Source organism: Eretmochelys imbricata, chromosome 4 (genome assembly GCF_965152235.1).
Source record: "Eretmochelys imbricata isolate rEreImb1 chromosome 4, rEreImb1.hap1, whole genome shotgun sequence".
In the NCBI taxonomy this organism is placed as follows: Eukaryota; Metazoa; Chordata; order Testudines; family Cheloniidae; genus Eretmochelys; species Eretmochelys imbricata.
The window spans coordinates 26,857,595-26,882,094 of NC_135575.1; the positions used below are offsets into that span (position 1 = coordinate 26,857,595).

General features: G+C 41.8%; 1 protein-coding gene across 2 annotated transcripts in view; it reads left to right on the forward strand.

The window, feature by feature from the left end:
• Positions 1–24,500, forward strand: part of GRID2 (glutamate ionotropic receptor delta type subunit 2) — a 1,026,718-nt gene that overhangs the window by 893,794 nt on the left and 108,424 nt on the right. The window lies entirely within an intron of this gene.

Below are 24,500 nucleotides of genomic sequence, written 5' to 3' on the forward strand. Positions count from 1 at the left end.
TCATGGTTATGAATCCTATGTGTTATGCAGAAAGAAGAAAAGCATGACCTTGTTTAAAAAATTTCCCAGCAATCTCTTAAACTTGATTTGCTATGAGAAAACAAAATTATGTAAAAACATTTTTGTCAAGTGAATTCTTAGAAGAATCAAGTAAGCAGGAGCGATGTTGTATTTAAGATCATCTATCCATTAAATAGCACAGAATGAGATTGTGAATATTTTTCATCAGTGACTTCAATGGGAATTGCATCTGTGTGAAAGAGAACAGAACAGAATTCATCCCTGTGATAACATCTCCAAATTGAAAATTGATTCTGTAAAATAGGGCCCTGAGAAAACAGCATATTTTTTTTATTTTAGCAGGGCCTTATTTTATAGGGTTCATTTAAATTTGAAGATGGGGAGAATTAATTATAATAGAAAATTGAACTGTTGCGTGTTTCCTCGTCGAAGGTTTAGTTATTCGATCTTTTTTAGGTCTATCAAAATCCAGTCAAGCCATTTCAGAGCTGTTGCCTTTTGTTTCTACTGAAGTTCACTTCCTAGGGTATCCCATACATCTATGGTGTTGTGACAATTGATGAGAGCACATAAACGAACAGGTCTTTTTAAAAAACAATGATGAAGCCATTTCCTACCGGTGATCTCTTGATAATAAAAGTGCTACAAGATAACAACAACTGTTATCTGTTTAGGAGTTTTATAAGCAAGTGACTTCACCCACTGCCAGTATAGCTTGGATCATATTTCCCAACTCCAAGATTTATCAGACGTGACATGTCATGGAAGAGGAGAAGGTGGGAAGGGCCGGGGAAATGCACTTATGAAATCCTTCTAGAATGTGTCATAAGCTGAAATATGTTTGATGTATACATTTCAAGTGCTGGAGAAAGGGACAGCTGAAGATTGATTGGCCAAGGGAAAAGGTATTTTTGAGAAAATATACTTTGTTCCAGTTTGCAAGGTGCTTATAAAGATGGGACGCTCCTTTTAAAAAAAAATCCATCAGTCTGGCTTGCCTGCCAAAGTTATACCATGAGTTTTAGGACAATCAAAAACCAGAGCACATCAAATACAAGCAGGTGTTGACTAAAGCCCTTTAGCTGAAGAAAACAACCAGTGTATTACCTTAGCAGGTAATTACAGATTATAGTCTTTGATTTCTAATTCCTGAAGACATGGTATTTGCTGTTTTTAAATTGACAGAAACAGCACTGTCTGAGTTGTTTAATTTCCCATAGCTTTGCTTTTCAGGAATAAGCAATTGCAAGTGATGGTATCAAAGAGCTAAGCTTTAGCAAAGCAGCAATCAGCCAACCTCTCTCTCTCTCTTCCCAAAACAAGACCATTCACAATGAACATCCATTGCTTCCATCCATTCCTGCACATGCATGCACATGCTCGCTCACTCTCTACACACTCCACCCCATACACCTCACAGGAAGAAATGAGAGAGAGCCCCTTGCTGCTCAGACAGGTGACAAATAGAAGGCTCTTTGAAGATTGTATTTGGCCTGGCCAGGAAGAAAGAGCTCTCTATAAGGAATTGGAAGCTCTGCCTTTGCAAGATCTGTTTGAATCTTTCATCCTCACTTGGATGATAAATATGGTGTTACATACCAACACTGTGTACAGAAGAAAATTAAGACCAAAAAAATGTAACTGATGAGGCAGATTTTAATCTCTGTAAAATAACTCTAAAATGAAAGCATGCAGGTGTTTCAGAGGAAGGACTTTATGGGTCCATTTGGCCCATTTACATTGTTTTAATAAACTCATTCCTGACCTTGAAGAACAACTGGCCACCTCAGAGCTATTAACACAATAAGATTATAACCTCAAACAAACCAAACTAATTTTGGGTCTCATTTTGTGCTTCATTTTAATCACGCCGTTAACTGGTGCTAAATCATGACTCGACAAGAAAAGAAATACATAAGCCAACATAGACAGCTTGCCAAGCAAATGTTCTTAAACAACTACGTTTCCACTAGGCCACCTAGTGTCCATGAAGAAACTCAGATACTGTGACTGTAAGGATGTGGGGGGGGGGATTATAATATGTGTGTTGCAAATGAATATGTCAAACATCCTTTGCTTTAACTACACTCCCCTGTAGCATCCTCTGAAAGGTAAATTAGATGTGCAGGCAGCCAATGCAAAGTGAAACTAGTTGGACAGCAGGACTACAGAGGCTATTTAAAAGGACACTCTCAAAACATTTTTCATAAAGTTTAAAATCCTTTTAATTTTTCTTTCTTTTGCACTCTGTTAATTATTGTTCATTTATTTCATTTATACTGAGAAAGCAATTTTTATTTTGAAAAATATAATACAGGAGAGACAAATTCAGTGCTGACTGACATCTCATGCCATCTCATTGACTTCAGTGGGATTGCATGGGTTGCACATCAGTGATTTCAGTGGAAATTGCACCTGTGCCTCCCCATTCCTGGAGAAGGGGGAAAAATTGCAGAGAGGAGCGAGTCAGACTCCAGCTGACAGAAGCAGAAACATCCAAAGCATGGACCACTGGACATTGACAGTATGTCTGCACTGCAGTTAAACACCTGTGGCTGGCCTGTGTCAGCTGACTTGGACTTGCAGGGCTTGGGCTACAGGGCTGTTCAACTGTGGTATAGATGTTCTGGCTCACGCTGGAGCCCGGACTCTGGAACCCTTCCACCTTTTAGGGTTCCAGACCCTGGGCTCCAGTCTGAGCCCTAATATCTATACCGCAATTAAACAGCCCCTTAGCCAGAACCCCAGGAGCACAAGTCAGCTGACACAGGCTAGCCGTGGGTGTTTAGATGCAGTGTAGACATATCCTGAGATAATGTACTGTTTTGACTGGACTTTCTGTGCCCTGTGCTGATGGGCTATTTGTTCCAGCCCTCTCCCCTTCCCTCACAGTCTCTTCACCTGACTTCATGCCACATCTCCCCATTTTGCCCTCTTCTCCCTTGTCCTGTCCCCGTCACTTCTCTTCCCTTCCTTTGTCTTTCTATTTAGCTGATCCCCTCTTAAGTAACTCCCCCCCACACCCGAAAAAACCAGTGGAACTAACATGCTGTTTGCTGCCATCACATTGTTCACTCTGCTGCTCTGTTCTACCCCTTCCTCCACTCTGTGTTTATCTTGTCTATTTAGATTGTAAACTCTTCTATATTGTGGGTATGTCTACACTACGAAAATAGGTCGAATTTATAGAAGTCGGTTTTGTAGGAAGCGGTTTTATACAGTCGATTGTGTGTGTCCCCACACAAATGCTCTAAGTGCATGTAGTCGGCGGAGTGTGTCCACAGTACCGAGGCAACCGTCAACTTTCAGAGCATTGCACTGTGGGTAGCTATCCCACAGTTCCCGCAGTCTCCGCCGCCCATTTGAATTCTGGGTAGAAATCCCAGTACCTGATGGGGCTAAAACATTGTCGCGGGTGGTTCTGGGTACATATCGTCAGGCCCCCCCTTCCCTCCCTCCTTCTGTGAAAGCAACGGCAGACAATTGTTTTGCGCCTTTTTTCCTGGGTTACCCGTGCAGACGCCATACCATGGCAAGCATGGAGCCCGCTCAGCTAACCATCACCGTATGTCTCCTGGGTGCTGGCAGACGCGGTACTGCATTGCTACAGAGCAGCAGTTTATTGCCTTTTGGCAGCAGATAGTGAAGTATGACTGGTAGCCGTCGTCGACGTAGTCCTGGGTGCTCTTTTAACTGACCTCAATGAGGTTAGGGGCACCTGGGCAAACATGGGAGTGACCCAGCCAGGTCATTTCCCTTTTAAGTTTCATCTCATGATGATTCAGTCCTACTGGCATGCACTGTCTTTTAATCAGCAGCCAGCAGAAGATGATGGCCAGCAGTCATACTGCACCGTCTTCTGCCGAGCACCCAGGAGATGACAATGGCTAGCCGTCGTACTGCACCGTCTGCTGCCAGCAAGATGTATAAAGATAGATGAAGTGGATCAAAACGAGAAATAGACCAGATTTGTTTTGTATTAATTTTCTCCACCATCCCTCCCTCCGTGAAATCAACGGCCTGCGAAACCCAGTTTTGTGTCCTATCCTTGAGGTTTTGAGTTCTATCCTTGAGGGGGCCATTCTGTTTCTCGCAAAGCCACCCCCTTTGTTGATTTTAATTCCCTGTAAGCCAGCCCTGTAAGCCATGTTGTCAGTCACCCCTCCTTCCGTCAGGGCAACGGCAGACAATCGTTCCGCGTCTTTTTTCTATGCATACGCCATACCACGGCAAGCATGGAGCCCGCTCAGATCACTTTGGCAATTAGGAGCACATTAAACACCACACGCGTTATCCAGCAGTATATGCAGCACCAGAACCTGGCAAAGCGAAACCGGGCAAGTAGGCGATGTCAGCACGGTGACGAGAGTGATAAGGACATGGACAGAGACTTCTCTCAAAGCACGGGCCCTGGCAGTGTGGGTATCATAGTGCTAATGGGGCAGGTTCATGTGTGGAACGCCGATTCTGGGCTCGGGAAACAAGCACAGACTGGTGGGACTGCATAGTGTTGCAGGTCTGGGACGATTCCCAGTGGCTGCGAAACTTTCGCATGCATAAGGGCACTTTCATGGAACTTTGTGACTTGCTTTCCCCTGCCCTGAGGAGCAAGAATACCAAGATGAGAGCAGCCCTCACAGTTGAGAAGCGAGTGGCAATAGCCCTGTGGAAACTTGCAACGCCAGACAGCTACCAGTCAGTCGGGAATCAATTCAGAGTGGGCAAATCTACTGTGGGGGCTGCTGTGATGCAAGTAGCCAGTGCAATCAAAGATCTGCTGATATCAAGGGTAGTGACCCTGGGAAATGTGCAGGTCATAGTGGATGGCTTTGCTGCAATGGGATTCCCTAACTGTGGTGGGGCCATAGACGGAACCCATATCCCTATCTTGGCACCGGAGCACCAAGCCGCCGAGTACATAGACCGCAAAGGGTACTTTTCGATAGTGCTGCAAGCTCTGGTGGATCACAAGGGACGTTTCACCAACATCAACGTGGGATGGCCAGGAAAGGTACATGAAGCTCGCATCTTCAGGAACTCTGGTCTGTTTCAAAATCTGCAGGAAGGGACTTTATTCCCAGACCAGAAAATAACTGTTGGGGATGTTGAAATGCCTATATGTATCCTTGGGGACCCAGCCTACCCCTTAATGCCATGGCTCATGAAGCCATACACAGGCAGCCTGGACAGTAGTCAGGAGCTGTTCAACTACAGGCTGAGCAAGTGCAGAATGGTGGTAGAATGCTCATTTGGATGTTTAAAAGCATGCTGGTGCAGTTTACTGACTCCGTTAGACCTCGGTGAAACCAATATTCCCACTGTTATTACTGCTTGCTGTGTGCTGCACAATATCTGTGAGAGTAAGTTTATGGTGGGGTGGGAGGTTGAGGCAAATCTCCTGGCTGCTGGTTACGCACAGCCAGACACCAGGGTGGTTAGAAGAGCACAGGAGGGCATGGTGCGCATCAGAGAAGCTTTGAAAACCAGTTTGATGACTGGCCAGGCTATGGTGTGAAAGTTCTGTTTGTTTCTCCTTGATGAAACCCCCCACCCCTTGGTTCACTCTACTTCCCTGTAAGCTAACCACCCTCCCCTCCTCCCCTCGATCACCGCTTTCAGAGGCAATAAAGTCATTGTTGCTTCAAGATCCATACATTCTTTATTAATTCATCACACAAATGGGGGATAACTACCAAGGTAACCCAGGAGGGGTGGTGGAGAAGAGAAGCACCAGGAGGGGTGGTGGAGGAGGGAAGGACAAGGCCACACAGTACTTTAAAACTTATTGAATGCCAGCCTTCTGTTGCTTGGGCAATCCTCTGGGGTGGAGTGGCTGGGTGGCTGGAGACCCCCTCACCGCATTCTTGGACGTCTGGGTGAGGAGGCTATGGAACTAGGGGAGGAGGGCAGTTGGTTACACAGGGGCTGTAGTGGCGGTCTGTGCTCCTGCTGCCTTTCCTGCAGCTCAACCATATGCTGGAGCATATTAGTTTGATCCTTCAGCAGCCTCAGCATTGAATCCTGCCTCCTCTCGTCACGCTGCCGCCACCTTTCAGCTTCAGCCCTCTCTTCAGCCTTCCACCTCTCCTACTGGTCATTTTGTGCTTTCCTGCACTCTGACATTGTCTGCCTCCAAGTATTCGTCTGTGCTCTGTCAGTGTGGGAGGACAGCATGAACTCAGAGAACATTTCTTCACGAGTGCGTTTTTTTCACCTTCTGATCTTTGCTAGCCTCTGGGAAGGAGAAGATCCTGTGATCCTTGAAACACATGCAGCTGGTGGAGAAAAAAAAAGGGACAGTGGTATTTAAAAAGACACATTTTATAGAAAAATGGGTACACTCTTTCACGGTAATCCTTGCTGTTAACATTACATACATAGCACATGTGCTTTCGTTCCAAGGTCGCATTTTGCCTCCCCCCAGCGCGTGGCTAGCCCCTCCCCCCTTCCCGTGGCTAACAGCGGGGAACATTTCTGTTCAGCCACAGGCAAACAGCCCAGCAGGAACGGGCACCTCTGAATGTCCCCTTAAGAAAAGCACCCTATTTCAACCAGGTGACCATGAATGATATCACTCTCCTGAGGATAACACAGAGAGATAAAGAACGGATGTTGTTTGAATGCCAGCAAACATACACTGCAATGCTTTGTTCTACAATGATTCCTGAGTAAATGCTACTGGCCTGGAGTGGTAAAGTGTCCTACCATGTTGGATGGAATAAGGTTGCCCTCCCCAGAAACCTTCTGCAAAGGCTTTGGGAGTATATCCAGGAGAGCCACGAATGCCAGGGCAAATTAATCATTAAACATGCTTGCTTTTAAACCATCTGTAGTATTTTAAAAGGTACACTCACCAGAGGTCTCTTCTCCACCTGGCGGGTCCGGGAGGCAGCCTTGGGTGCGTTCGGGGGGTACTGGCTCCAGATCCAGGTGAGAAACAGTTCCTGGCTGTCAGGAAAACCAGTTTCTCTGCTTGCTTGCTGTGAGCTACCTACAACCTCATCATCATCATCTTCCTCGTCCCCAAAACCTGCTTCCATGTTGCCTCCATCTCCATTGAAGGAGTCAAACAACACAGCTGGGGTAGTGGTGGCTGAACCCCCTAAAATGGCATGCAGCTCATCATAGAAGCAGCATGTTTTGGGCTCTGACCTGGAGCGGCCATTTGCCTCTCTGGTTTTCTGGTAGGCTTGCCTCAGCTTCTTAAGTTTCACGCGGCACTGCTTCGGGTCCCCGTTATGGCCTCTGTCCTTCATGCCCTGGGAGATTTTGACAAATGTTTTGGCATTTTGAAAACTGGAACGTAGTTCTGATAGCGCAGATTCCTCTCCCCATACAGCGATCGGATCCCGTACCTCCCTTTTGGTCCATGCTGGAGCTCTTTTGCGATTCTGGGACTCAATCATGGTCACCTCTGCTGATGAGCTCTGCATGGTCACCTGCAGCTTGCCATGCTGGCCAAACAGGAAATTGAAATTCAAAAGTGTGTGGGCCTTTTCCTGTCTACCTGGCCAGTGCATCTGAGTTGAGAGTGCTGTCCAGAGCGGTCACAATGGAGCACTCTGGGATAGCTCCCGGAGGCCAATACCGTCTAATTGTGTCCACAGTACCCCAAATTCGACCTGGCAAGGCCGATTTCAGTGCTAATCCCCTTGTCGGGGGTGGAGTAAGGAAATCGATTTTAAGAGCCTTTTAAGTCGAAAACAAGGGTTTCGTTGTGTGGACGGGTGCAGGGTTAAATCAATTTAATGCTGCTAAATTCGACCTCAACTCCTAGTGCAGACCAGGGCTGTGTTTGTACAGTGCCTAGCACAACGAGGACCCAGGCTTGGTTGGCCCTCAGGCACTACCATAGTAAATATGATTACTAATAATAATAATATGTGTTTGTGTGTGTGAGAACACAGTTTAAGCCCTATGACAGTATTTCTTTAGCTCTGCTTGGATCAGGAAAGATGCAACTTTGGTATGGCCTTGGTCAGCTGAAATAGAGGTAGAGGAGAAGGCTAAGATGTCAACACAATGCTTTTAGAAATTTCTGTTTTTTGGCATATCCTGGTCCCATATTCCCCCAGAAATCAGGTTAAGATATATATATATATATATATATATATATATATATATATCCTTATGCATGCATTCATTCCTTCTACATCCACAGCCCCTGACTGGTTCAGGTTGTGGTTCAGATATGGTTAAAGGATAGCTGAGTAGATTGATCTTGGATAGATTAATAGAGTTTGATACCTCAGTATATGTGACTGCCAGAGAAGCATAAGCACATTAAATATTTTCTTGTCTCCCATCACATATTGTTTCCCTCTACTTCAGAAAATAAAACCATTGAAGACCTGAACTGAAGGTATGGGAGCAACCAGTTTTGTTTTTCTAGCTACTTTGTCATATAAGAAGGAAAGGAATTATCTGTATTTCTACATTTGCTTTGGATTATTCTGGAGAATATTGCCTTTTCTCTCTTTTTTTTTCTTTATTATTCCTAAATATTCTGTGTATTCCAAATTGAGTTTTCCTTTTTTGCATAGGTTATGAAATATGCATCTCATTCAGTCAAAAGAATCTCCATTTTCATGGCCGTTATTTATTGGGAGCAGATTTACCAGTACCAAAGGCATGCTTGCTTAAACATTCATTGAGGACTCCAAGAAAAATCATTTAGGCTTAAATGTATCCCATTACATACCTCTTTATGTCTTCTTAAAAAGCACATTACCCTACTTAATCCTTTACAAGCACCACAGGCTTTCTTACCCTTGAACTTATTCCCCTTTAAAATACAATGAAGCATTTCCAGTGTGCTTTTGTCTGCTCTTTGATCCCTTGAGTATAATGGTGCCAAACACTCTCCCCTCCCCACCTTGTTCCTCCATACATGATATCCTAGCCTACAGCATATGCATTTTCCTCAGCAGTGTGAAGTGGAAAATTCTTTTCCCAAGTTGCATTGGCAGAATCATAATGCATTTGATACCTCCATATATTTAAGTCAGTATACAAAATATTTAGCCTGTAGGAAGCTTGTGAATTACTGTCAAGTGAAATAATGCTTCTGAACTGTGCAATACATGAAGCTTGTCTCAGCCTCTCAAGCACAGCGCATTAATATTCTCTCTTATCCACATTTAGATACACACAATGGCATAAAAAGTTTGTCCCTGAGTTTTTGCTTCTCTTTTTCTTGTGATGATTGCTTATGTTGAACAAACATTCCCTTTAGATTGTATCTACACTGTTAGAACCATGCTAACATCTCTTAGCTAGCCCAGTTCCTCTGACCACAGTGACCTCTGTATTTTTCTGAAAAAACTGTTAGAACGCTATACTATAAGCTTCCTAGGAGTAGTCGATAAAATGTCTAAGCTAAGATGATTCTCAGGAAAAATATGACTGTCCACAGTGCTTGGGGAACTGTGCCTCAACCATGCTAGCAACAACTGGGCTTAATTATGGTTATTGCTAATGTCTTTTCAAAAGTAGTATGGGCATGAAAAGCTTTGCTCCTGCTTATGTGTCCAGAAACCCTCCTGAATCTAGTGACTGTCCGATTCCATTTCAGGTTGCAGATGTGGTAGTCAAATTAAAAACCCTGGTAACACATGTGGACCCATAAAATGATGCTGTGATCAGCTGGGGTATTAACTGTAGTTGAAGCTGGCAAAATAGAAGACAATGAAAGGGAAATTTAATCAAGGGAAGATAAAAGGTGGTGTGTGCTAAGATGTCAGAGAGCTGAGTTTGAATGTGACTTCACCATTTCCACACTTTAAGCTAGCAGTACCAGGAGAGTGAATGTGTTGCAGCTTTGGAGATTGGTCACAGCCTTAGGAAGCAGAACACCCTTGTCATCTGCTTGCAGGGCAGCATTACAAACTTGTTGGAGGTTGTCAACCCTTTTGGCCACAGCGTCTGTACAACAGTTCAGTAGTTGGTGGTTGTGTGGGGTAAATGGAAGGAGTAAAAAGAAGATAATTACAGTGACTGAAAATATCCTTGACTGCTGATAACTACAGTGACTGAAAATATCCTTGACTGTATTTTGATCCACCAGACATTCTGATTTTCTACCACTGCAAAGTGGGAGGAGCCATGGGGTGCTTAGGAATTAAGAGCCTACCCTTAGGAATTAAGAGCCTCCCCTTTTCCTCTATAATCAGGTCACACTGCTTAGATGAGGAGCCATAGTGTTCCCTCACAGGTGACAAAGTTCAGAAGTAACCTCAGGGGTTTGACAGGTTGGACCTTGCAGGTGAGGATGCAGTTTATATATTTTGCTATCCCTCACCCCCGTCCAGTCTATGACTTGTAGTTGACAAGTGCCTGGGGATGCAAGCATGCATGATCTTCTCTGTTTGAATTACTGTGGGTGGTTTGGTTTTGTTTCATTTGTGTCGTATAGTTTCCTTTTCTGCAAAGCAACTATCAAAATAACATCTGAGCCAGTTTTACCAGTGAAACACTAATGGTAATGACAGGAGGAATACCTGATCCACTCACTCTTCTCCCAGTAGCATATTTAATGTCTCGTAACTTGTCAGCATGTCATTTTATGGCAGTGGGGTTGTTTTTCGTGGCAAAATATATTCCTAATAGCCTCATCACATGTCACAAATTGTGTTCAGTTTGAATGAGCCTAAAGAATAACCAGGTGGGAGAAAAGCTATTTTTTGTAATACTCAGGAACTTCTTTCCACAGTAAAGGCTTAGAGATAAGAATTCTTTTTAATAATGGTGTAGCAGTGCAATGATTTAGAATTCTGAATTGCAGGCCAACAAGCATTACACATGCAGTGTGCTGATGCCTTCAGTGGTAGGAGGGTCTCAGGAACATCTCACAGGGATCAGTCTGCTACCAGCACACAACAACCTACACACTACAGTGGACAGACCATAGACTAGAGCTATGGAAAACTTTCCAAACAAAACCTAAAGCCAGACAAACATCAGCTGGTTTCAAGTGTCATTATAAAATTCAACCCAAAGCTCACTAAAAAGATTGTCCTAATTCATGAAAGGTAAACATGGGCCAAGTTTTGAAACATCCTGGAGTTTTCAGTGATGCTTGGCCAATTTATGGCTTGAGGTGGGAGCCTTGGGAAACCTGATGGTTTGGCTTGAGTTTTCTTTGAGTGTTTGGCTTTAGTCAAACTTGAAACTCCAGTCGGATCCTGGATGATGTGAGACTAAACCAAAAGGAAGTTTGCGCACACAGACACACACTAACCCCATCCTTGATCCCACTTTACTCTTCAACTATCACACCATCTCCCTTCTCCCCTTCATCTTTAAGCTTATTGAACTACAAGCATTGTCTGGGTGGAACAGTGTTAACAGAAGAAATAGAGAGAAACTCACCCCAGAATGCCGCAGAGCCTGGTGGTTATGGCACTCCCCTAAAACGTTGGCTACTTGGGTTCAAGTGTCTGCTTCAAATCAGACAGACTACGGATTTAAAAACCAGTCTCCCACAGTCCTGCCCTTTATATAAGCAAAACTTCTTAAGGCAAGGACTTTGAAGTTTCTGAAAAACTAAAAAAGGTTAGTGTCTGTTTCAGTGGCCCTGACAATTGATTTATTACAGCAATTTGGGGCTACAACCCCCACAACCTGCCTCCCAGCTTAAAGTAAAGAGTGTATTTGTGGTCAGCCGTGGAAATAGGTGTGAGTGTAAATATGCTGATCTCAAACTCAAAAGAGATGTTATTGTTAGTGTTATTAATTATTGCATTAGCTCCCCAAACCTCCAATCATCATCAGGGCTCCATCTTACTAGACGTACAAACACACAGGAAGATACTGTTCCTGCCCCAAAGATCGAATAATCTAATTTGTACACGCTTCTGTTGAGACAGAGCTACAATAATATGCCACAACAGGCAGAGTTCTTAAAGTGTTTGGTAAGCAATGAATGCATTTATTATACATGAACATATTAGAAATAAAGCACGAAAGAAAAAAATCAGTTCTCCAGGGCACTGTTAAACCATTTTGTGAGTAAACTGTAGACTTGAGTAAAGAGCACCAAAAAGATGTTTTCATTTGGGCTTAGCATATTGGAGGCAAAACAGGAGATCGGCTGTCTATTCGCTCATCAATAAAAAAGTAGCTGTTCTGTCCCTCCTGTTTAGGACAATGCCAGCTGCAGAGAGAGGGCAGAGACATTCCCTGGGTCATGTTGTGCTCAGAAATTCAATAACTCTGTAGTTTTGTACGGTGTCAGTTGCTGTGCTGACATTGCCTCTCGGATAACCTTGATGGTAAAGCTACCCCGTTTCAACAGAAGCTTGTTATGTAGATAGAACAACAGCACAGCTCTAGAAATGCCCCCCCAAATAATGAATGCTACTTTTTCAAACCCATAAATTTGCCTTATAAATTCTTCAGTGGCTATTAAAAATGTGTGTAGGGTGTGCCTGCACTCGCACACACCCTCATGTACTGCAGAGTCTCACAAAAAATTACATTAAAACAATATTAAATCTTTGACAGAAAACAATAAAGTAGAGAAATTCAGACGCAACGGTGAAATGTGCTTCATGCTTTGTGATGCTCGTACCACAGTGTACGTGGACTTATGCATGAATATTTTGTATTCGGCTCCATATTTACTTGGGTTTTGAGGGGCTAATATGTTGCCTCATATTCTGATACTACTTTTGGGGTGTCTTACAGCTCCGGTATTCTTGCTGCTGTACTTTATTAATTCTTATCATCTGCAGGGAGCCAGTGTATCACTTCATCCTACCAACTGATCATCCACTTTTCATCCAGTGAGTTTTGAAATGAACACAGTATTACAAATCCCATAATCCTCTTGGCCTAAAAGATTGCTCATCCATAAACTACAGTTATTCAAGCTACAAATGACCAAACAGTTGAATGACCAGGGATAAGATGGAGGGACACACTAACCTCCCCTATAGATGACAAGCACCAGTTAGGTAGGGACTTGGAGGATGGCTAGAATGACCCCTTCATGAAAGTATTGTATATATTTTTCACCAGGCCCTGTCCTTATGTGCATTTTCAGATAGAAACAGGGGAGGGGGGATTTGCATTTGACCTGTGTTTTGATCCTGCTTGTCTTTTTGCCACCTTCAATATAAAAAGAATTCACTACGTGCTCCATTTTCTTTGACGATTTGGGAGACTTACTGCATGCTTCATCCCTCAGTTTAAGCAGAGCTGTCAAAAGTTTCCACTTCAGGCTTGAGGGAGTTTGTACAGTACTGGGAGGAGGCTTAGCATTTTGTCTTCTGTTTTGATTCCTCCCTCGAGCGCTTCCCACTTTTTCTCATTCTCACCTTCTAATCTGCTGGCAGCATAGAGAAACCTCCATGACTTATACACTCTTCTCCTACTGTCCCTCCAGTGATCAGGTCTCCTTGCTACGCCAGACAGGCATAGCCAGACTGAGGATCTGAGCAGATGAGAATTTGTATGTATCTACTTCATCATCTTTCTGTTCCTCCTTACCTTCTGTTGGTTGTACACGTGCACACTCTCTCTCTCTCTCTCTCTCTTCCAGTTCCACTGTCACCTTTTATTTCTTCTCTCTACCCAGCACATGCATCCTCCATTGTCTTCTTGCTCCTCTCTCATTTTTTTACCTCACCTCTCCAATATTTGCATGTGCTGTGGATAAATCTGTGTGTCTGCTCAGTGAAATTGTGTGAATTTCACTTTGCAGCTTCACCAAAATTGCGACTTTCACTTTGAGCGCTGTTGCACAGGCACAGCACAATAGACTGGACTGGGAGCCGAGCATTCCCAGAACAGGGAATACTGGATAGCTAATGTGTGCTTAATGGATACAGATGGGGAACATAATGTTGGACACGCCTGTTTCAGGCAGGAGATTTGGTAGCTATGTCTTAGTGTCCTTGCTTTATTGTTTCCAATTGTAATAGAATACATTACTATATTGTAATGTATTAACAAATGCAAATGGTGGGATCTGCAGGAAGCTCATTTTAAAAATGGAGATAGAGAACAGAAAAAAGAGTGGATTGAAATAGCAAGCAATAGGTGTATTGTCTAGTTTTGGAATGTAGCCTGAATTACGAGACTACAGGGACAGAATGCCAAGAGAAAAACCAGAGGTAGCAAAAAAAATCTTGCTTCATAAAAACATTGTATATTGTGGAGCTGCTATAACTATTATTCATAAAACTCCTTTGACATCTCTGCGTGATTTTCCTTAAATGCTTTGTTGGTCGGAGGTTAGTTCTGATGATTCACGTGGACAGAGTAGAGACCACCAAACATGTTATGTGTCTCCATGACGTTCTGCCCTGAGCCAAATCTGTCATATTACAGGACAGGGTGCCTGCTGAGGCTGTCCAGCCATTGTGTTTTCGATCTTCCGGGGGTCTTTTCATTACATCAAAATTGAAGATGATTCTTGCAGAAAAGTTGGAGCAGATGACCATACCACCTCAGAAGAGTGTTGGGTGACCATTTGAGAGAGTAGGACTTGTTTAGTTAGAAAATGTATCTCTTCATTTGAATTTAATTTGGTCCATTTGACATTTTTGATCATTTGGAGATGTTTCATCTGAATGGTATATATAAATAGAGCATATATTAAATACCTTGTTATTACCACAAAAAATCAACAACAATTCCAGAAATCAGCAAATGCAGTATTACAAACCACATGACCAAATATAGTAAATATACACAGGTCTCCCTTGTAGCATATTTGCTTGTCTCTCACCAGCTTGTTCAAAACACTTCAGACGAGCAACCTCAGATCGTAAAAATAGAAACCAAAAGAAGAGAGCCCAGGGAAAACTTGCAGGTCTCACAGAACTGGGTTTTAGACAAGAATCCTCACTGCAGAGGACCTGGCCCCACAAAACAATAGTCACAGGCACAGAAATCAACAGAGGACACAGAAAATCTACACTGGAAACTAAAAACACACTGAGAGATTAGTTAAGCAAAATCAGCCTTTGTAGCCACCAACTTCAACAGGCAAGTTTCTTAGTATCAAAAACAGCGTAATAAATCAGATCACCATTTGAGCTATTCCAACCTGAAAGGATGGTGCTAAAAGAACATCCACAGAAGTAAGGCATAGCAAAATCTATCCCTTCGCCGGGGTACAGTTCAGACAACTCTCCCTCTCACTACATTACTGCGTTTTCTCTTACTGCAGTATAAATATTAAATGACAATAATAATATGTGGGATCAAACTTGACTATTTCTGATGTTCTGACAATACCAAACACAGAACGTTATTCTTCTTGTGTTTCTGAACAAATCTAATCACAGTCGCCTCAGGAAATGGGTTATTTAGAGAAAAATGGCTAAAATGGAGGAAATGTCTTGTTCATCTAACCCTAATCCAGGAGTCTGCTTAAACATGTACATAACTTTAAAATATGACAAGTTTCAGAGTAGCAGCCGTCTTAGTCTGTATTCGCAAAAAGAAAAGGAGTACTTGTGGCACCTTAGAGACTAACAAATTTATTTGAGCATAAGCTTTCTTGAGCTACAGCTCACTTCATCAGATGCATTCCAATGAAGTGAGCTGTAGCTCACGAAAGCTTTTGCTCAAATAAATTTGTTCAACTTTAAAATATGTGAGTAGTCCCAATATGACTGCTCGCATGTTGAAAGTTACATGTGTGCTTTAGTGCTTTGCTGGATTGGGCCCTAATTTTGTCTTTAATGATCGTAGAGGGCAGATGCAATTCCACATACTCACATCTGTAGCACACTGGGAGAACATTGTTTTAAAGAAAAACTTGTTCATTGTCAAATCATGTCTCTGCATGCATATTAGGAGATCAGTTGCATAGTCAAGTTATTGGCTGATTCAGAGCCCACTGAAATCAATGGGAGTCTTTCCATTGATGTCAAAGGGTATTAAATGACAGAGTTATTGCCTCTTTGACGTTCTCTTGTGCAGCTTAAACAACTTCCAGTGTCACAACATCATGACGTTATTTCAGTGTTGCAAATTCAACATTCTCATACTTTACAACAACATGAAGCAGTCAGTGGTGGTTGAAGAGGGCAGCCACTTTCCTGTAGCCAGCCCCAAAGGACTCTGAACTCTTGGTGCCCGTTCCCATCACACAGGGAGAGGAATGTTTTGCGAACAGTTGCATTTTCAACTAATCAGACTATTTCATAAAAAAACAGTCAAAAAATGGTCAGCTAGCTCTCGTTGAGACACATTGGCAATGCAGTGGGATGAAAACTCACCCTGCCACTACCTGTGTTTTGTGCCTAATGGTAGGTAAACAGGGGCCTTTCATTCTCAAGTGTCCCTCTTGCACTTTTCACCAACAGTGAATTCCTTTAAAAAAATTAAACAAAAATAGATGTGACTTCTCTGCAGTGTATATTAAGAAGTCTTCATTCCACAATTATTTTCTATGAAGATCTTGACCTGTACTGTTGATTCAAGAGGCTGATGAGACATTTATGAGAGCTTTAGTTAGAAGGAGATGTAGACTGAATGAACTTTCTAACTATCAGGTTAGATATTCATAAGTAAGGCTATGTTTATGTCACGGAATCCATGACTTCCAGAGACCTCCATGACATTCTCTGCTTCAGCCCCATGGGCTGTGGGACTCCAACTCGCAGTCAGCAGGGCCCTGGCAGGGTTTCAGTGACAGGCAATGCGGGGGGCCCTGCAAGGTTCCAGGGACAGGTGACAGACTCCTGAGGGGGCCCTCTTCAGAGTTCCAGGGATGGGTGACAGCCTCGCGCAGGGAGAGAGGGACGCCTCAGGCAAGCAGCAGGGTGTCCTATTTTCTCTTTGGGAAATATAGTCACCCAGCGGCTTCTAGCTGCCCTGGGCAGAGGGGGAACCCCACAGCTCCCAGCCACCATGGTGGCAGGGGAAATCATGCAGCCGCAGCAACAAAAGTTACGGACAGGTCATGGCTTCTGTGAATTTTTGTTTATTGCCCGTGACCTGTCTGTGACTTTTACTAAAAATAACCGTGACAAAATCTTCACCTTTTTCATAAGTAACAACATAACGTTCAGTAAGGTAGTTTTTAATACCGTTGGCTTGGTTTTTGTAACATAGAACCATAGAAATTTAGGACTGGAAAGGGACCTCAAGAGGTCATCTAGTCTAGCCCCCTTTGCTAAAGCAGGACCAGCATATCTATAACATATATCAACTAAAAATAAAGCTAAAATTTTTCTTTTGAGTAAGCAGTTTTCCCTGGGGCTAAGGAATAAAGATCAGGTTCTTTTTTTTTCCTTTTTGGCATTTTATTCTCTTTAGTTAAATTGTCAGAAAGCCTTTTTTGTGTCCTTTTGTGTTAGAATTGGACAGCATAATTGTCTAGTATTGAAAATATGTCTTCAATAAATCAGTTTCTTTTTAGTAACCAAGAAATTATGGAGAGGGGGTGTTCCAGGAAGCGAAATGTTCCTGGAAGCACTTTAACCAGGCTGCAATCACATTTCATTATTCTATCAGTCTGCATAAGAAATCAGTCTAGGTGAACTGCAAGACTCTCAGTAGGATCACAGTGGCAGAGAAGAGTTGTTTACCATTCAAAGTTCTACAGAGACGTGATTGATGTATGTGGCTGTTCTTTTCAGAATTGATATTTAAGCAAATAAACCAGGCCACATTTCTTAATGAATATAACACAGAGTGGGATATATATTGCAGGATTATATCAAGATGCATCCATAATAAAAACAATAAATAAGCAACGGTATTATGGAAATACGTAATTATTGAGGGGTTCTGAACACAAATTGAAGCGTTTAGCTGTTTATCAGATTATCCCCCAAGATGGAATTGTCTGTAATATATTTGTAACTCATATTCTTAAGGTGTGAGTAAAGAAATCTAGGACGCTCCTTCTATATGTGAATGTTCTTAACAATTATACAAACTCACAAGAAATGCCAGTACTCAGTGCAAGGTGAAAGACAGAGCAGCAGGGGCACTTGAGCTGGATCCCCTCATTATAAAATAAAGAGGGCAGCTGGCAGGGTGTTGTCTGTGAGAGTTGCACTAGGGACTCTAGAACTTATCTCCCCATTTGATCCAAAACAGCTGAATTTGGAGAACCTCCAGGCCCCCAGTTTTTCTGGAGATGTCTAGGAAGCATAACATCAGCCATGGAGATTTTTTTTAGCTGGCTAGCTTGGTTGACCGTTTCTTTTTGAATTATTATTTTAATACTTCTGGGTTCTGTTGGGGTCTGAATTATGTGTTAGATGCCAAAAGCCTTGCAGAGATGTCTTGTTATTCTTTTAAATAAAAATAAATTATATAAAGATTAAAAGTTATCCCAATGATGGGTGATTTAAAAATGCAAAGGGCAGGCAGATAGATACCATAGGACAGAGACAGAGAGACATTCACAAATTTTAGTTCCTCACTCACACCATTGGGTATTACGTATTCTGTGATACCAACAAAACTTTTATAAAGGTATTTTTATCCATCCTGTCAATTTATAGTTCAGATTTTCCAATGGCTAAATACCCGATTTTCAAATGTACTTAATTCCTGTGGCTCCCATTGACATCTTTGGGATTTGTGGGTTGCTCAGCACTTCTGAAAATCAGGGCATTCATATTTAGCTGTATAAATTTATATCTAGGAGCCTAGCTTTAGCATCTAGGTTTAGAAAATGTGGCCACAAATGGCACAGAACAATGCTACTGTCATATAAGTTATTTTTCATAACCTAAGTATAGCTTTCATTTTTTTGAAACCTGGAGTCATAAGAGTTGCCATGGAGATCAGATATATAGCCTATGGATATACCTGCTATGACAGATATAGCAATTTCCTGCATATCCTTGGGAGATTTTATTGAATTAAGTTTAAGTATCTTTGGGGTCCATTGTATTAAATGAATAGTTTATGTATTATTGTGGGTTGGAATTGTATGTAACATCTCGTGGGGAGGAGATGTGACAGATGTGAGACCTGGGGGTTTAGCGATATTGAACAATGTCCCAGATTAGAACAGACCATTGGAACTCCGAGTATTAGGTCATTTTTCTGGGGAATATCTAGGGGAAGTGAATGCAATTTCCCCACTTCCGGTTATACAGAAATCCAGTCTTGTAAAGCTATGACCTGGGGAGTGGGCCATTGTCTGCTGACTACCTGTTACATGAGGCCAAGATCAAAGGCCAAAACTGTGTAAAGAAAAGACTGAAGTATTCATGGTGGTTCTGAATCAGAGACAATTATGAACCTGTAACCAAGGGCTAAACCTAGTTGTGGGTTTTGAAGGACCGACACTTAGCAGAGCCCTAGGCTGAAGTTGGCGTGACCTCTGTTAACATTTTTAGCATGCATTAGGTTCTTTTATATTGTGTTTAATGTTTTCTTTGTAACATTTTCACCTTAAAAATAAATGTGCTTGTTTATCAGGAGCTGTGTGATAACTTGTAACTTCTGGCAATCACAACTGTTCATAGCCTGTGGAGAGAAAGTAAAGCTCAGACACTGGGTTTCTGGGAATATCACAGTATAGGCAGGGAACTAAGCAGTCTGGAAAAATTCCAGTCAGGAAGAGTCTCTGCTTAAGAGAGGTAATGGCTGAGGATTTGCCTAGAGTGGGTGCCCTTAGTGGACCACAAGTTGGGAATACAGGTGGAATTGCCCTGCTAATAAAAATTTTTCTAGGAAAGATTGAATTATAAACATTGTCCTAAACATAGACCTTCCTGAAGGTCTGAGAATCTTCACCTAATGACATTTGTGGTCTTTGTGCATAATATAAAGAAAGCTTCGTGCTGAGAGCATGTAAATTTCTAAAAGAGTAATTGTTCAAAAATGTAAATCAACAAAAGCTCCCTCAACGTTATGAATTGGTCTGTGGGTCTATGTGACTCAGCCTGGGAAAAAGTCCATTTAAAAAGAGGTAGAAAATGTCTGAGTTTCCACTCTTTCTTAGAGATGTGAATGATAATTAATATACCTTCATGTTAGAGACTTCACTAATAATAATGTAAGTGGAAACGTATATATTGTAGACTCTTGCTAATTCATGTATTCTGAGAGACCCATTGCAAATGACTGAACTTTGTGAGTAAGTGAGCAAGCATAATAAGAACAAGGATACTGTATAACCAACTGTAATTCATTTAGTATGACAGTTGTAGTTTAACTGTAATTATTTTTAATACTACCTCTTAGCATGCCAGTAAATAATTAAGTCTTGATATAAGAGACACTACTACAGTATTTGCTACTCAACCTTTGTTGAGGAGCGGGGAAAGGCTGGCAGTACTAAGTGTAAATTATAAAGTCTACATCTTAGCAAAGTAGTTATCATGCCAAATACAGTCTAAATACTTCCAAACATTATCCAGTGTTTTGGTATTCAAGATGCTTAATTTATCTGGTTTAATGTATGTTTTGAAATAAACCTTTTAAATATGACAGGATTTGCCAGATTGAATCAAACTATTAGTCGAACTTCTCTGGCAGTAGTCAATCCCCAATACTCCAGAGAAAGACAGAAAATCCCAACAGGTTTCCGCCTTCCAAGTCATTGTTAGCTTTAGTACAGGATTTTCAAAGGTGTCTAGGGCATTTTGGTGCTCAGATCCCACCCAAATGTTTTGACTCATTGCACCTTTCTGACAGTCCCTATTCTAGTCAACTAGGCAATGCCCAACATTATGGGGTTGGGAGGAAATTGTTTCCTAAGTCATAAAGACAATCACCTTACATTCTAATGCTGGAGATTTCATTAGCATGGCCTGGAAATCTGTGTGGCTTTTTGCAGGTTGATTGTACATTTCAGACCAAATTTTCAGTAAAAGAAGCATGCAAGCAGCACATAAAAATGTGCTTGCATTTGTGTTCATACATTTGTGCACAAATTTACTCTGCGTAGGCAAACTGAGGGTTTGAGCACACATGACTAGGCCTCTAAATGGTCATTTGTACATAGAAATATGTCTGTGTGTGTGTGTGTGTGTGTGTGCAGTTATGTTAACTGCATGTGCAAATTAAGACACACAGGTGTAGCCTCTTATTCTGAAAATATAGCCCCTTTGTATGTAAGAGGGAAGGTATAGTTGTATTGATTGTGTTTGATATCAATTCTAATATATTTTTTCTGTTTCTTTCTGGTCCTTGGGAAATTTTAGAAATGAATACATTGAAAGCTAGATATAAGCCACAGCAGGAAATACACACACACACACACACACACGCGCACAGAGCAAATATCTAAAGTGCAGCTTAATAAGATGAAAACATATTTTCTTTCATCTGTTTTGTTTTCTTTTTCTTGTGTGTTGCATCTATTCTATTTGTGATATTGTATTGTAAATCATTTAGGACCAATCCTGAAAGGTCAATGGGAGTTGGGGGTCTGGTGCATCTCACAAAATTGGACCTTTACAGTTCAGCCAATCAAGATTAAGTACCAGTTGGTTCAATGGAGTTACTCCATTTTTACACAGAGCATGTCTATCAGAGCAGAAATTGACCCTAAGTATTTTTATGCACAGTCATTCCAATGAAAGATAAAATGCAGATCTATACGGATATAAAATATGGCAAGAATATGATAGATAAATGGATATGGAATAAAACTTGCTGAACTGAAGACCATCGATCACATAATGGATACAAAAGGTGTGTCATGGTGTAATAAGCATCTGGTTGGATATACATTTTACTGAGTTCTGATAGATAAAAAGCATATTGAATTTGGTATGGCACCTGTGTCATATAACTGATGGTAGGATACAATATGTTTTGATATAGCATCTTTCAAAAAGAATATCACAGAAAACTTTAGGAGGAGTACAGAAACCCCACAAAGTCCTGGGTAATTGTTAGAACCAAACTCAAACAGCCTTTTTCAAGATTTTCTATTATTCAGATATTCTTTCCTCACTTCTGCTTTACAGCCAGGAATGGAACTGGATGTGCGGAAATACTGCACTAAAGCCTGTTCTTGTGAGATTTCCAGCCCCATTTTTCAGACTCGGGAGCTATGAGTAGTTCAAACAAACATTCCAAACTGGTGGATGCTTATACACACACAACCCTGACTCTGAACTGCTTGAGGTTTTTCTCTCACTGTTTACACTGAATGTTAAATTTAAGCTAAAGGTTTTCAGGTGAGTTTTGGGAGGAAGTAACTCTCTAACTGTGAAGAAGGGAATTCTAGGAAGATAGGGCAACACAAATGCACAACACGAAGAGGAGCTCTACCCTACCTTTCTGCACCCCCACAACCTTGAAGAGTTGTTCTGAGGGAGCAGAGTGAACTGGCAGAGAAAAAAACTTAATATGAGGTTGGAGAGAAGGAGAGCCTGTACAGAATTTTGAAAAGCTTGAGGTCAGTTTTCAAGTGGACTCAGATGTGGATTGGAAATCAGAGAAAAAAGTCATATGCGGTAGGGCTGATATGATCTTAGGATATACACTCTGCTGAGATATTTGCACAGTTGAGAGGAGACTCCTTCCAGTTTTGCTAAAAATCTAATCTTGTCTGTTACTTCAAAGAGTAGTTGAAAAAGTTTTCATCAGGCAAAAGGGGCTTTTATCAGAGATTATATGGTCGAAGACAAGGTAGACAGAAATTATCATCAAGAGCAGTGAGACTTTCAGCACCAGAGTATCAGATGGCCAATAGCAATTCATATCACAAGATCAGAAGCACTCTTTTCCAAATCCGGATCATCATTAACTTCTAAGGAAAAATAAAAGGATACTGAAAATGTTTTCCTCACCTTTTATCATTTTCAAACCTATGTATTCTTTTGGCTGTGATTTCGGTATGGACTCTTGTTGTTTTGCTGTCAGTTTTGCCACCTAGATTCTCTTTTACGGTAGAATGTTCTGGTTTTGAAATCTTGTTGGTTTCTTTTGGTTGTGCTTTCTTTGTTGTGTTTTCTGTGGCATCCATTCTGTTTGTTAAATTCTAAATCATTTAATGATCAAGCTAATCATGATTAAGTTTTTGTATATCCATAACGGTCTTCATTTAGCTGAGATTGCTTCCTGTGCAACTACAACAGAAACAAGAATGCTTAACTTAATAATACTGAGATACTGAGAGACATATTTTCATCCAAAGGACTGTAAGCACTTGGCAAACATTGATTAATTGTTAATTATTCACAGTTTCTCTGTAAGGTGAGTTATTAGACTCTGTGAAGTAGGAAGCTTTAAACCAGGCTATTCCAACACTATCTTGTTTGTTGTTCCCAGACTCGGCTGTGAATTGAAACCATATTTTCATGACACTGCTTAATGTTATAAACTTTATCAGCATTCATCAGATCTGTAGCCAACCAGAAAAAAAAAACACTCTTGAACCTGATTCTGATCCCATGCTAATTTTGCATGTTTAAGTGAAAGCAGAATCAGGCCCATTATTTCAAGATAACCAAAATCTATCCAAATTCTTTTATGCACCACACACTCCAAGACCATAGTACCAGATTGCGGTGTGGCCGTTATTTACATCCCTGCAACTTGTCCATTATGCTTGGGAGGTGGGAGACATGGGCTCATGTTCCTCCTCCAAATGAAGCAGAAGAGGGATTTGAATCTAGGTCTCTCACCTGCCAGATGAGTGCCCTAACCACTGGACTATTAGGTATTCTGGATACACAAACCTGCCCCTCTGAAAAATTCCTGACCTGTTTGCCCACGGCTGCCTTTTGTGCAACGCCCAAAAATCTACCAGATTGGGCCCCATGGGCAAGATCGGAAGAGAACACCAAGTTTGAGAGTCCCACCAGGACTCAGCGTGAGCAAGGGCTCAGAGCCATTCAACAGTTTGGGGGCAGTGTCAGGACTTAAGCGGCTTTGTGTGTGCCCACCAGTGGAAATGTAGATGCCATTGGGACTTCAAGCAACTATTCTGGTTAGGTGGCAGATGAGCCGTGATTCTGAGAAAGTTAGTAGCACCTAAATGTTGGACCTAAGCAACTAAAGAGGCAGTTAGGTGCCTGGGTATCTTTGTGGATTTATCCTTGAGTTCCTTCTGCTCCAGAGAGACACCCCCAATCTCTCTTGCATTCTAGTTGAAGACATCAAGATCAGCTGCCAGCATATGCCAGTGGTAATGACTCTGCATGTTTACACAAGGTTCTTTCACTTGAGCTTAGGGTACCTCAACAGAGGATCCCTTCACTCCTGTGCAGGGTCCTAGAAGCTGCCACTGTATTGCAGAAAGCTGCCAACGTTTTCAAGGAAACCCTGTGCACACTTTTATTACCTAAAATTATTTGTATTATGGTAGCACCTTGACTCCCCTATTTAAATCAGGACCCCATTGTGCTGTGCTGTGTCCAGATGCATACTAAGAAAAAGTCCCTGTCCAAAATAGCTTACAAATAAACAACGTAGAAGAAAAGAGTTATTACTATGCCCACTGTACAGATGGCCAACTAAGACATAGGGAAATTGAGTGACTTGCCCAAGATCTCTCAAGAAGTCTGTGGCAGAGGTTCACACGTAACTAGTTG